General features: G+C 39.9%; 1 long non-coding RNA gene across 1 annotated transcript; it reads left to right on the plus strand.

Moving 5' to 3' along the window:
• Positions 1 to 6,159: 6,159 nt before the first annotated feature.
• LOC309871333 lies at positions 6,160 to 14,513 on the plus strand. Its single transcript, XR_014315217.1, has 2 exons — positions 6,160 to 11,252; positions 11,954 to 14,513. It is a non-coding gene; the product is annotated as an uncharacterized lncRNA (long non-coding RNA).
• Positions 14,514 to 14,723: the final 210 nt, after the last annotated feature.

Genomic DNA, 14,723 nt, shown 5'->3' on the forward strand with positions numbered 1-14,723 from the left:
TCCTATTGTGCATTTTTTCATTTGAGTAACTCTGAGACATGGAACTATGAGAAGATAGGACTAATGCTTAAGAAAACTGTTTTGCTTAAGAAAACAGTTTCAGGAGAATGGGAATTAATTCTTCTTTAAATGTTTGGTAGAATTCCCCTGGGAAGCCGTCAGGCCCTGTGTCTATTATATATCAGGTTTTTTAAAAACTTTTCTTTAAAGTCATTTAAAATTTTTACTATATGTAGTGTTTTGGAACACAATTTAAATAGTCATATCTCCATCCATGTAAGAATATCAAACATTCTCTATATAAAATTCACAAGGCAGTTTCCAGAAATACTATCTAATTTAATCCTTAAAATTATATGAGTTACTTAAAATTCTTTTCACATTACAGCAGAGGAGCAGAGCATACTGACATTAAGTGGTCCTTTGAGGTTGCATGACATAAAAGTGCCATATTCAGAATCTGAACCCAGGTATCCCTGTGAATCCAAATGTATAAATGTTTCTACTCTGTTACTTGGGGTGTGTGTGCAAGAGAGAGAAAATTAAAGTGTTCTTGAATATAAAGTAGAAATATTCATGTGTATGAATAAAAGAAAATGATTTGGTGGTTGTGTGTGAGCCAAATCCCAGAACCATACAGAATAGTGGTGGTCTTCCCACTAGTCCCCATAATATTTTCACTTCTTAACAAAGGAGATCTCTTCTGTCTCCTTATATATGTATTTCGGCATATCTTCATACATCACTTCTCCAGCCCTGAGGCACTGCATGATACCTTTGGGGGGCATTCCTCTTCCCCTGCACCATCCTGTCCTTCCCCTCCATCCTCCTTAAACATAGAGATTCTGCGTCTCTGTGATTTGAGCCTCGGACTCCTTTTACTCCCTGGGGCAGGTGCAGAGCTTTGATTTCCTCTCTTGAAGTAGGAGAGATGGGGAATTACAGCACCACGTAGGAAGTGTTGCAAGGGTGAGCAAAGAGTTTTCCCAGATCACAGCAGCAGAGGGGGAGGGAAGGCTCCTAGAGGAGCCGGATCTTCGGAGGGGATCACTGGTCAGCCAGGCAAGGGAAGAGGCCAGGGGTGAGTATCCCGTTGCTAGCTCACTCTGTCTCCCTGAAATAATCTTGAAAATGTTACTAAAATGGTTCTTAAGTGTTTTGTTTGGAGTTTTCTGGCAGGGAAGAAGGGAGACAATTCAATTCAGGTAGTGCTTTCCAGTTTGCCAAAATTAATATGCTACAGTAATGGAAATGCTAACTTTTTTGTTTGTTTCAAAACATGGGCTTTTTTTTTTTAATTTTTTAATAAACATATAATGTATTTTTATCCCCAGGGGTACAGGTCTGTGAATCACGAGGTTTATATATTTCACAGCACTCATCATAGCACATACCCTCCCCAATGTCCATATCCCCACCACCCTCTCCCGTCCCCACTCCCCCCAGCAACCCTCAGTCTGTTTTTTGAGATTGAGTCTTTTATGGTTTGTCTCCCTCCCAATCCCATCTTCTTTCATTTTTTCTTTTCCTACCTCCCAAACCCCTCATGTTGCATCTCCACTTCCTCATATCAGGGAGATCATATGATAGTTGTGTTTCTCTGACTGACTCACTTCGCTATGCATAATACCCTCTAGTTCCATCCACATTGTCACAAATGGCAAGATTTCATTTCTTTTGATGGCTGCATAGAATTCCATTGTATATCTATACCACAATTTCTTTATCCATTCATCTGTTGATGGACATCTAGGTTCTTTCCATAGTTTGGCTATTGTGGACATTGCTGCCATAAACATTCGGAACACCACGTTTGTATCTTTAGGATATATACCCAGCAGTGCAATCGCTGGGTTATAGAGTAGCTCTATTTTCAGTTTTTTGAGGGACCTCCACACTGTTTTCCAGAGTGGCTGCACCAGCTTGCATTCCCACCAGCAGTGTAGTTCCCCTTTCTCCGTATCCTTGCCAGCATCTGTCATTTCCTGACTTGTTAATTTTAGCCATTCTGACTGGTGTGAGGTGGTATCTCATTGTGGTTTTGATTTGTATTTCCCTGATGCCGAGTGATGTGGAGCATTTTTTCATGTGTCTGTTGGTCATCTGGATTGTCTTCTTTGTAGAAATGTCTGTTCATGTCCTCTGCCCATTTCTTGATTGGATTCTTTGTTCTTTGGGTGTTGAGTTTGATAAGCTCTTTATAGATTTTGGATACTAGCCCTTTATCCGATATGTTGTTTGCAAATATCTTCTCCCATTGTCAGTTGTCTTTTGATTTTGTTAATGTTTCCTTTGCTGTGCAAAAGCTTTTGATCCTAATGAAATCCAAGTAGTTCATTTTTGCCCTTGCTTCCCTTGCCTTTGGCAATGTTCCTAGGAAGAAGTTGCTGCAGCTGAGGAGGAAGAGGTTGCTGCCTGTGTTCTCCTCAAGGATTTTGATGGATTCCTTTCTCACATTGAGGTCCTTCATCCATTTTGAGTCTATTTTCGTGTGTGGTGTAAGGAAATGGTCCAATTTCATTTTTCTACATGTGCCTGTCCAATTTTCCCAGCACCATTTGTTGAAGATGCTGTCTTTTTTCCATTGGATATTCTTTCCTCCTTTGTCGAAGAATAGTTGACCATAGAGTCGAGGGTCTATTTCTGGGCTTTCTATTCTGTTCCATTGATCTATTTGTCTGTTTTTGTGCCAGTACAATACTGTCTTGATGATGACAGCTTTGTAATAGAGCTTGAAGTCTGGAATTGTGATGCCACCAACTTTGGCTTTCTGTTTCAATATTTCTTTGGTTATTTGAGGTCTTTTCTGGTTCCATATAAATTTTAAGATTATTTGTTCTATTTTTTTGGAAAAAATGGATGGGATTTTGGTAGGGATTGCATTAATTGTGAGGATTGCTTTAGGTAGCCTAGACATTTTCACAATATTTATTCTTCCAATCCATGAGCATGGAACATTTTTCCATTTCCTTGTGTCTTCCTCAATTTTTCATGAGTACTTTATAGTTCTCTGAGTATAGATTCTTCGCTTCTTTGGTTAGGTTTATTCCTAGGTATCTAATGGTTTTGGGTGCAATTGTAAATGGGATTGACTCCTTAATTTCTCTTTCTTCTATCTTGTTGTTGGTATAGAGAAATGCAACTGATTTCTGTGCATTGACTTTATATCCTGACACTTTACTGAATTCCTGTGCATGTTCTAGCAGTTTTGGAGTGGAGCCTTTTTAGTTTTCCACATATAGTATCATATCATCTGCAAAGAGTGATAGTTTGACTTCTTCTTTGCTGATTTGGATGCCTTTAATTTCTTTTTGTTGTCTGATTGCTGAGGCTAGGACTTCTAGTACTATGTTGAATAGCAGTGATGATAATGGACATCCCTGCCATCCCGTTCCTGACCTTAGCGGAAAAGCTTTCAGTTTTTCTCCATTGAGAATGATATTTGCAGTGGGTTTTTCACAGATGGCTTTGATAATATTGAGGTATGTGCCCTCTATCCCTACACTTTGAAGAGTTTTAATCAGGAAGGGATGCTGTACTTTGTCAAATGCTTTTCATCATCTATTGAAGGTACCATATGGTTCTTATTTTTTCTTTTATTAATGTATTGTATCACATTGATTGACTTGCGGATGTTGAACAAACCTTGCAGCCCTGGAATAAATCCCACTTGGTCATGGTGAATAATCCTTTTAATGTACTGTTGAATCCTATTGGCTAGTATTTTGGTGAGAATTTTCACATCTGTGTTCATCAAGGATATTGGTCTGTAATTCTCTTTTTTGATGAGATCCTTGTCTGGTTTTAGGATCAAGGTGATGCTGACCTCATAAAATGAGTTTGGAAGTTGTCCTTCCATTTCTATTTTCTGGAACAGTTTCAGGAGAATGGGAATTAATTCTTCTTTAAATGTTTGGTAGAATTCCCCTGGGAAGCCGTCTGGCCCTGGGCTCTTCTTTGGAGATTTTTGATGACTGCTTCAGTCTCCTTACTGATTATGGGTCTGTTCAGGTTTTCTATTTTTTCCTGGTTCAGCTGTAGTACTTTATATATTTCTAGAAATGTATCCATTTCTTCCAGATTGTCGAATTTGTTGGCGTAGAGTTGCTCATAGTATGTTCTTATAATTGTTTGTATTTCTTTGGTGTTGGTTGTGATCTCTCCTCTTTCATTCATGATTTTGTTTATTTGGGTCCTTTCTCTTTTCGTTTTGAAAAGTCTGGCCAGGGGTTTATCAATCTTATTAATTCTTTTAACAAACAAGCTCCTAGTTTCGTTGATTTGTTCTGTTGTTTTATTAGTTTCTATTTCATTAATTTCTGCTTTGATCTTTATGATTTCTCTTCTCCTGCTGGGTTTAGGCTTTCTTTGTCATTCTTTCTCCAGCTCCTTTAGGTGTAGGGTTAGGTTGTTTATTTGGAGACCTTTCTTATTTCTTGAGAAAGGCTTGTATTGCTATATATTTTCCTCTCAGACTGCCTTTGTTGTGTACTACAGATTTTGAATCACTGTGTTTTCATTATCATTTGTTTCCATGAATTTTTTCAATACTTCTTTAATTTCCTGGTTGACCCATTCATTTTTTAGAAGGATGCTGTATAGTCTCCATGTATTTGGGTTCTTTCTAAATTTCCTCTTGTGATTGAGTTCTAGCTTCAGAGCATATTTCAGAGTGGTCTGAAAATATGCAGCAATGATATCAAACTTTGGATACTGGTTTAGAACTGATTCATGACCCAGGATGTGGTCTATTCTGGAGAATGTTCTATGTGCACTAGAGAAGAATGTGTATTCTGTTGCCTTGGGATGGAATGTTCTGAATATATCTGTGATGTCCATCTGATCCAGTGTGTCATTCAAGATCTTTATTTCCTTGTTGATCTTTTGCTTGGATGATCTGTCCATTTCAGTGAGGGGAGTGTTAAAGTCCCCTACTATCATTGTATTATTGTTGATGTGTTTCTTTGATTTTGTTATTAATTGGTTTATATAGTTGGCTGCTCCCACGCTGGAGGCATAGACATTTAAAATTGTTAGATTTTCTTGTTGGACAGACCCTTTGAGTATGATACAGTGTCCTTCCTCATCTCTTATTATAGTCTTTGGCTTAAAATCTAATTGATCTTATATAAGGATTGCCATTCCTGCTTTCTTCTGATGTCCATTAGCATGGTAAATTCTTTTCCAGCCCCTCACTTTAAATCTGGAGGTGTCTTCGGGCTTAAAATGAGTTTCTTGTAGGCAACATATAGATGGGTTTTGTTTTTTTATCCATTCTGATACCCTGTGTTTTTTGATTGTGGCATTTAGCCCATTCACATTCAGGGTAACTATTGAGAGATATGAATTTAGTGCCATTGTATTGCCTGTAAGGTGACTGTTACTGTATATTGTCTCTGTTCCTTTCTGATCTACTACTTTTAGAGTCTCTCTTTGCTTAGAGGACCCCTTTCAATATTTCCTGTAGAGCTGGTTTGGTGTTTGTGAATTCTTTCAGTTTTTGTTTGTCCTGGAAGTTTTTTATCTCTCCTTCTATTTTCAGTGATAGACTAGCTGGATATAGTATTCTTGGCTGCATGTTTTTCTCATTTAGTGCTCTGAATATATCATGCCAGTTCTTTCTGGCCTGCCAGGTCTCTGTGGATAAGTCTGCTACCAATCTAATGTTTTTACCCTTGTATGTTACAGACTTCTTTTCCCGGGCTGCTTTTAGGATTTTCTCTTTGTTGCTAAGATTTGTAAATTTTATTATCAGGTCACGGGATGTGGACCTATTTTTATGGATTTTGAGGGGCATTCTTTGCATCTCCTGGATTTTGATGTTTGTTCCTTTGCCATATTAGGGAAATTCTCTACAATAATTCTCTCCAATATACCTTTTGTTCCCCTCTTTCTTTCTTCTTCTTCTGGAATCTCAATTATTCTTTTTTTTTTTTTTTTAAGATTTTATTTATTTATTTGACAGAGAGAAATCACAAGTAGATGGAGAGGCAGGCAGAGAGAGAGAGAGGGAAGCAGGCTCCCTGCTGAGCAGAGAGCCCGATGCGGGACTCGATCCCAGGACCCTGAGTTCATGACCTGAGCCAAAGGCAGCGGCTTAACCCACTGAGCCACCAGGCGCCCCTGGAATCTCAATTATTCTAATGTTGTGTTGTCTTATGGTGTCACTTATCTCTCAAATTCTCTCCTCATGGTCCAGTATTTGTTTGTCTCTTTTGCTCGGCTTCTTTATTCTCTGTCCTTTGATCTTCTATGTCACTAATTCTTTCTTCTGCCTCATTTATCCGAGCAGTAAGAGCTTCCATTTTTTATTGCACCTCATTAATAGCTTTTTTAATTTCAATTTGGTTAGATTTTAGTCCCTTTATTTCTCCAGAAAGGGCTTTTATATCTCCCGAGAGGGTTCCTCTCATATCTTCCATGCCTTTTTCGAGCCCGGCTAGAACCTTGAGAATCGTCATTCTGAACTCTAGGTCTGTCATATTTTTACCAATGCCCGCATTGATTAGGTCCCTAGTCTTCGGTACTGCTTCTTGTTCTTCTTTTTGTGGTGAGTTTTTCTGCCTTGTCATTTTGCCCAGATAAGAATATATAAAGGAGCAAATAAAATGTTAAAAGGGTGGCAAAGACCCCAGGGAAATGTGCTTTAACCAAATCAGAAGAGACCCCAAATCGCGGGAGGGAGAAAGCGGCTAAACAAGAAAAAAAAAAAAAAGAAAAGAAAAGAAAAGAAATAAGAAAAAAAAATTTAAAAAAGAAAATATCTGTATATACAAATAATATAGTTAGATACAATGGAAGATAAAATATGACTATAATAATAAAAGTTCAAAAAATTATTTTTTATAAGGTATTGTTAAGATAAAGTAGTTTTAAAAAAAAGTTAAAAGAAGAAAGGGTAAAAGTTAAAAAAAATTAGCAGAATAAAAAAGAAAAAAAATTAACTGCAAGATTAAAAAATCATGGGGAGAAAGCCATGAATTCCTTGCTTTGCTTTCTCCTCTGGAATTCCGCTGTTCTCCTTGGTAAGTGAAGTTGGTCTTGGCTGGATTTCTTGCTGATCTTCTGGGGGAGGAGCCTGTTGTAGTGATTCTCAAGTGTCTTTGCCTGAGGCAGAATTGCCCCGCCCTTATCAGGAGCTGGGCTAAGTAATCTGCTTGGGTTCGCTTTTGGGAGCCTTTGTTCCCTGAATGCTTTCTGTATTGTTAGGGAGGGTGGGAATGATAATGGCGGCCTCCCGATCTCCAGCCTGGAGGATTTGCGAGTTCGGAGTCCTGCTCCTCAGTGTGCTCTCAGAGAAAAGCACCCAAATGCTCCCGTCTCCCTGGCCTCTGGTCACGTTTGGAGAAAAGTTGCCTGGTCGATCGCTCTTGGAGAAAAGCGCTCAGTCACTTCTGTCTCCACGGCCTCCGGCCACACTCGGAGCCTACCCAGCCTGCGACCGGTTCAAGGTAACCCCGAGCTGAGAGCTCACTCCTCAGCTCTGTCTCTGGAGCCGGCTTTCCCGTTCTAATACCTGTAAGCTCTACGACACTCAGAAACCCCTGATCCTTCTGTGACCCTGCGGGACCTGAGGCCACACTGACCCCGCGTGGGCTTCACCCTGCTTTAGCCTCTGGAGCGATGTCCCTCAATGGAGCAGACTTTTAAAAGTCCTGATTTAGTGCTCTGTTGCTCCGCTGCTTGCCAGGAGCCGGCCCATCCCCCCGGGTGCTTCTATCTTCCCGGTGCTTCGGACTCACTTCTCCACAGGTCCTACCTTTCAGAAAGTGGTCAATTTTCTGTTTCTAGAAATGATTATCTTTTCTTCGATTTCCCATTGGATTTGTAGGTGTTTGTAATGTTTAGCTAAGCTATCTCGCTGATCTCCTGCTACCTGATATTGTCTCAGCCTGCTAATTCTCTGCCATCTTGACTCCTCCCCCTTTCCTAACTTTTTTTTTACTGTGCTTTATTAAATGGGTTAAATATGTGTCTGCAATATCATTTACCTCTTTGTTGTTGGCAAATTTTCCTTCATCCATGGAGCACTGGTGAGCTTTTTAAAGTGGCTCCTACATAAATTCTCACAAATTCTAACTGAGCAGAGTGGAGAGTAAAGCTCTGTTCCAGGTGTGCTCCCTAAGCTGTACTGTGATCCCCCAAACCTTAACACCTTACTGGGTGGATCATGAGTTTGGTGCCTCAGATTCACCCCCTCACCTTCTAGAATCGCCAGTCAACACGGGACTATACAAGTGCAGTGATTGCCTCACCTGACTCGACTTCTCCACTGGGGAGACCTGTGTTTGGGAAAGAAAAATGTAATTTCTTCTTCTGTCTAAAACCTTGGGATTTCCTTCTTTACTTTCCAATCCTACTGTCATATTAAAATTTTTGATGCCACAAGATCAAGTAGATATCCACTTGATGATTGTTACTAACTGGTGCATAGGTCAGAATGGCTTTTTTTTTTTTTAAGATTTTAAAAAAATATTTTATTTATTTATTTGACAGAGAGATTACAAGTAGGCAAGAGAGGCAGGCAGGGAGAGAGAGGAGGAAGCAGGCTCTCTGTGGAGCCAAGAGCCCGATGTGGGGCTCAATCCCAGGACCCCGGGATCATGACCTGAGCCAAAGGCAGAGGCTTTAACCCACTGAGCCACCCAGGCGCCCCCCCCTTTTTTAAAGATTTTATTTATTTGACAGAGAGATCACAAGTAGGCAGAGAGGCAGGTGGCGGGGAGGGGGAAGCAGGCCCCCCGCACAGCAGAGAGGCCCTAACCCACTGAGCCACCCAAATGCCCCCAGAATGGCTTCTTAAACCTAAAATTGTGCCAGCAGGAGACTGGGCTCGTATTCCCTCCTAGAAATCTAAGTTGTGTTTATACAGCCCAAGATGATCTCAGTCCCCCAAATACTAGAGACAAACATGAGCAGCTTGCTAAAAGGATATTTGTTTACCATCTATCTTTAGCACCATGTTAAACCCCATAAGAGGGATTATATTAGGGGGTCAATATATCAACATTTTGATATATTAGGGGGTCAACATATCAACTGCTTTCTAGTTAATCCCCCAAGCCCCACATTTAATCAGGAGGTATTTTTCTTCCACATTATTCTCTATTTTGGAAAATGTTACAAATGGCTATTTCCCTCTTTCAAATTGTAGATTCCTTCAGAGGACAGCTAGGGCTTTCTAATTTAGTGTGCAACGATGAATCCTAAACTATCTGGAACTAAGTTTTCTGGCAACTTCTACCAGAATACAGGCAAAAAAAAAAAAAAAATGGAAACAAGAGCCTTAAAAAGACCAAAGGTTATTAAAGTCCATGCACTAATGTTCATATGTTCAAATCCCCTAGGCCCTTGCTCATCACCTACTTAGTTCATATACAAGTCTAAAGAGCTTAATGAGTTTCCAATGCCAGATAAAAGGACGTAAATTAGAAGTGCGGAGAGGGTAAATGAAAAGTAAACAAATTCAAGAAAGATTTAATAAATGTAAACTTTTTTTTAAGATTTTATTTATTTGACAGAGATCACAAGTAGGCAGAGAGCCAGGCAGAGAGAGAGGGGGAAGCAGACTCCCCGCTGAGCAGAGAGCCTGATGCGGGGCTTGATCCCTGGACTCTGGGATCATGACCTTAGTGGAAGGCAGAGGTTTTAACCCACTGAGCCACCCAGGAGCCCCAAATGTAAACTTTTGTCAGCCAATGCACTACAAGCCAGTGAAGCAGCAATAAATGTTTCAGCCTTGGAACATTCACAGAATACCAGGAGCCATAAAAAATGCCTCAGAACATCATGCAGTAAAAGAACTGACATTAGAAATAGGAGTAGGATACAGATTGATCAGAGGGGAGAATGGTTCATTTAAATAGTCTTATCTCTTGTGACTGTTATCACAAGACTTCGAAGTCTTCTTTGGGAGAGACTTCCCAAAGTGGGTGATGGCTGAACTGGGGTCTGAAAGACAAGGCAAAGAGCTTTGCAGATGGACAGGGGGCTTTCCAGTCCAAGAGAATAGCCTATGAAAAGAACCTGTGAGAATCTCCGTTTATTTGGGACCCAGAAGCCAAAACTCTGAAGGGGAAAAACTTCATCTGGGGCAGCTGTAGTCCCAAGAGGGTGAACACTGTGTTGCTGTAGTTCCAACTCTGTCCTCCTGCTGTTGGCCCCAGAGGCAGAAGTACATGACAGAACTGCATAGGTCAAGCCTCAGTTTTCTGATCAGAAGACTGAAAACTAAAAGCTTCAGGAAACAAAAGTAACAGGGAAATTGCCAAGAGAGCTGCATAAGGAAGAGACGCCACAATGCTGTTTATGAACTCGGGGGCTGCTTTCTGAGCAGCTCCTGCACAGATCTGGTCCTGTTCAACACAGTGAAGACAGGCAGAACTGACAGACCGCGGTCCTCAACTGGCCACTAGGTGGCACACGCTGGGACAGAACTTGAATAGCCCCATTCCTGCTCTGGGAGGTGAACTGACTTTGGAATCACAGACCACAGAAGGAGAGTTGGAAGTTGTGGTTTGAATCTAACCAGGTGGATTGTCCGCCTCAACAAAAATACCTACGCTCTCCAGAGGATTTAAGTCAATGATTTTTTTCTTTTTCTTTTTTTTATTTAGTATATTCACAATGTTAGTCAGCCACCCCCATGATTTAATTATAGGACAATTACATCACCCTAACAAGAGACCCCATATATGTAAGCAGTCACTCCCAATCCCCCCTCTCATCCCTTAGCAACCACTAGCCAACTTTCTGTTGTTCATGTGTTTATGAATTTGCATACTCTGGACATTTCATATAAATTGAATTATATAGGGAAGCCTGGGTGGCTGAGTCAGTTAAGCATCTGCCTTTGGCTCAGGTCATGATCTCAGGGTCCTGGGATGGAGCTCTGCATCAGGCTCCCTGCCCATCTCCCTCTGCCTGATGCTCCCCTGCTTGTATTTTCTGTCTCTGATAAGTAAATAAATAAAATCTTTTAAAAAATTCAATTATGTAATATGTTGTCTTTGTGACTAGTTTCTTTCAATTAGCATAATGCTGTCAAGGTTTATCCACATTGAAGCATATATTCTTTTTTACCAGATAATATTGTTATATGTTATATGTGCATACTACATTTTGTTTCTAAATTTACAGTTGATGGACATTTGGATTGTTTCCACCTTTGGCTGTTATGAATTGTGCTGCTATAAACATTTGCCTGCAAGTTTTTGGGTGGACAAATATTTTTGCCCAATTGATGAAATGAGGTATCTTTCCATTTATTTGGATCTCCTTTAACTCCTTTAAAAAATGCGTACTTTTGGGGCACCTGGGTGGCTCAGTGGGTTAAAGCCTCTGCCTTTGGCTCAGGTCATGATCCCAGGGTCCTGGAATCGAGCCCCGCATTGGGCTTTCTGCTCAGTGGGGAGCCTGCTTCCTCCTCTCTCTCTCTCTCTCTCTGCCTGCCTCTCCGCCTTCTTGGGATCGCTCTCTCTCTGTCAAATAAATAAGTAAAATCTTAAAAAGAAATGTGTACTTTTCAGTCTACAAATTTACATTTACATGCATTGTAAACTGCACTGAACAATCTTACAATTTTTTCTTTCAATCATCAAAAATATTTTAAAGAACAATAAAGGTAGATACACTAGACAGAGATCACTAAGGAAATAGAAGATTTTAATAATGCTATAAACAAATTAGATCTAAAAGACATTTACAGAAAACTCCACCCAAAAACAGCAGATTGCATGTTACTCTTACGAGCACATGGAACATTCTCCAGTGTACACCATAGGCCAGGGCGTAAAACAAAACTCAATAAATTTAAAAGAATTGAAATAATAAAAAATATGTTTTTCCCATGACAATGGAATGAAGGCAGAAATCAATTACACAAAGAAATCTTAGAAACTCACAAAAATGTGCATATTAAACAACATACTTTTTTTTTTTTTTTTTTTGGTAGGCTTCATCCCCAGCATGGCAACACAGGGCTTGAACGCACCACCGTGAGATCACACCTGAGTTGAGATCAAGAGTCAGACGCTCGGGGCTCCTGGGTGGCTCAGTGGGTTAAAGCCTCTGCCTTCGGCTCAGGTCATGATCCCAGGGTCCTGGGATCGAGCCCCACATCGGGCTCTCGGCTCCGCAGAGAGCCTGCTTCCTCCTCTCTCTCCCTGCCTGCCTCTCTTGCCTACCTGTGATCTCTGTCTGTCAAATAAATAAATAAAATCTTTATTAAAAAAAAAAAAGAGACGCTCATCCAACAGAGCCAACCAGGTGCCCTCAAAAAACATACTTCTAAATAATCAGTGAGTCAAAAAAGAAATCACAAGGAAATTAGAAATATCATTGAAATGAATGAAAATAAATATACAATATACCAAAACTTATGGGACACAGTTAAAGTGGTACTTAGAGGGAAATTTATAGCTGAAAAAAAAGAATGATCTCAGGGCACCTGGGTGGCTCAGTGGATTAAGCCGCTGCCTTCGGCTCGGGTCATGATCTCAGTGTCCTGGGATCCAGAAAAGATCCCAAATAGCCAAAGCAATCCTGAAAAAGAAAATGGAAGCTGGGGGCATCACAATTCAAGCTGTATTACAAAGCTGTAATCACCAAGACAATACAGTATGGGCACAAAAACAGAAACATTGATCAATGAAACAGAATAGAGAACCCAGAAATGGACCCTCACCTCTATGGTCAACTAATCTTCAACAAAGCGGGAAAGAATGCCCACTGGAAAAAAGACAACCTCTTCAACAAATGGTGTTGGGAAAATTGGACAGCCACATCCAGAAGAATGAAAGTGGACCATTTTCTTATACCATATACAAAAAGAGACTCCAAATGGATGGAAGACCTAAATGTGAGACAAAAATCCATCAAAATCCTAGAGAAGAACACAGGCAGCAACCTCTCTGACCTTGGCCACAGGAAATTCTTGCTAGACACATCTCCAAAGACAAAGGAAACAAAGGCAAAAATGAACTCCTGGGATTTCATCAAGATAAAAATCTTCTCCACAGCAGAGAAAATAGTTGACAAAACCAAGACAATTGACAGAATGGGAGAAGATATCTGTAAATGTCTTATCAGATAAAGGGCTTCTATCCAAAATCTAGAAAGGACTTATCAAACTCAACACCCAGAAAACAAATAACCCAGCCAAGAAATGGGCAGAAGACATGAACAGACATTTCTCCAAAGAAGACATCCAAATGGCCAACAGACATGTGAAAAAGCCCTCAACATCACTTGACATCAGGGAAATACAAATCAAAACCACAATGAGATACCACCTCACACCAGTCAGAATGGCTAAAATTAACAAGTTAGGAAAAAACAGACATTGGTGAGGATGCAGGGAAAGGGGAACCCTCCTACACTGTTGGTGGGAATGCAAGCAGGTGCACCTGCTCCAGAAAGAAGTTCCTCAAGAAGTTAAAAGTAGAATTACCCTACAACCCAGGAATTGCACTACTAGGTATTTACCCCAAAGATACAAATGTAGCAGGCATGTGTAACTCAGTGTTCATAGCAGCAATGTCCACAATAGCCAGACTGTGGTAAAAGCCCAGATGTCCATCGATAGATGAATGAATAAAGAAGAATGAATGAATAAAGAAGATATATATATATATATATAATGGAATATTACTCTTGCCATTTGCAACAATGTGGATGGAGCTAGAGGGTATTCTGCTTAGCAAAATAAATCAGTCAGAGAAAGACAAATACCATGTGATTTCACTCATATGTGGAATATAAGAAACAAAATAGATAAACATAGGGGAAGGAAAGGAAAAATAAAATAAAATGAAAACAGACAGGAAAACAGAAAACAAAATGAAAACAAACCAAAAGAGACTTTTAACTCTAGGAAACAAACTGAGGGTTGCTGTGGGAAGGTGGGTGAGGGGATGGTGTAATTAGGTGACAGACATCAGGGAGGGCACGGGGTATTATATACAACTGATGAATCACTAAATTCTATGTCTAAAACTAATAATACAGTATATGTTAGTTAGATTAAATTTAAATTTAAAAAAATAATAAAAGAAAATATAAATACCTCTCAACTTAGATGCAAAATCCTCAACAAAAATTGGCAAATAGAATCAAGTAGTATATAAAAGGTTAGTATGCATTCAGCCACAGAAAGCCATAAAATTCTAGAAAATGCTATACCACGAACAAACACTGAAAACATTATGCTAAACCACGTAAACTAGACACAAAAGAACAATTACTGTATAGTTCCAGGTATATGAGGTAATAGGCAAATTTACAGAGACATAAAGTAGAATAAGGGTTACCAGGGCCTGGGGAGAATGGGAAGTTAATTGTTTAATGGGTACAGTTTCTATTTGGGACAATAAAAAAGCTTTTGGAAATGGATAGTGGTGATGGTTGCACAACATCATGAATGTACTTAATGTCACTGAATTGTACATTTAAAAATGGTTAAAATGGTAAATGTTATGTGTATTTTATGACAATAAACAAACAATCAAAACACATCACAACCATGCGGGATTTATAATTACAGGATGGTCTAATATTTAAAAATTAATCAATGTGGGGACCCTGGGTGGCTCAGTGGGTTAAGCTGCTGCCTTCGGTTCAGGTCATGATCTCAGGGTCCTGGGATCAAATCCTGCATTGGGCTCACTGCTCAGCAGGGAGCCTGCTTCCCTCTTCCTCTCTCTCTGACTGCCTCTCTGCCTACT

Source organism: Mustela nivalis (genome assembly GCF_964662115.1).
Source record: "Mustela nivalis genome assembly, chromosome: 8".
Classification (NCBI taxonomy): Eukaryota; Metazoa; Chordata; class Mammalia; order Carnivora; family Mustelidae; genus Mustela; species Mustela nivalis.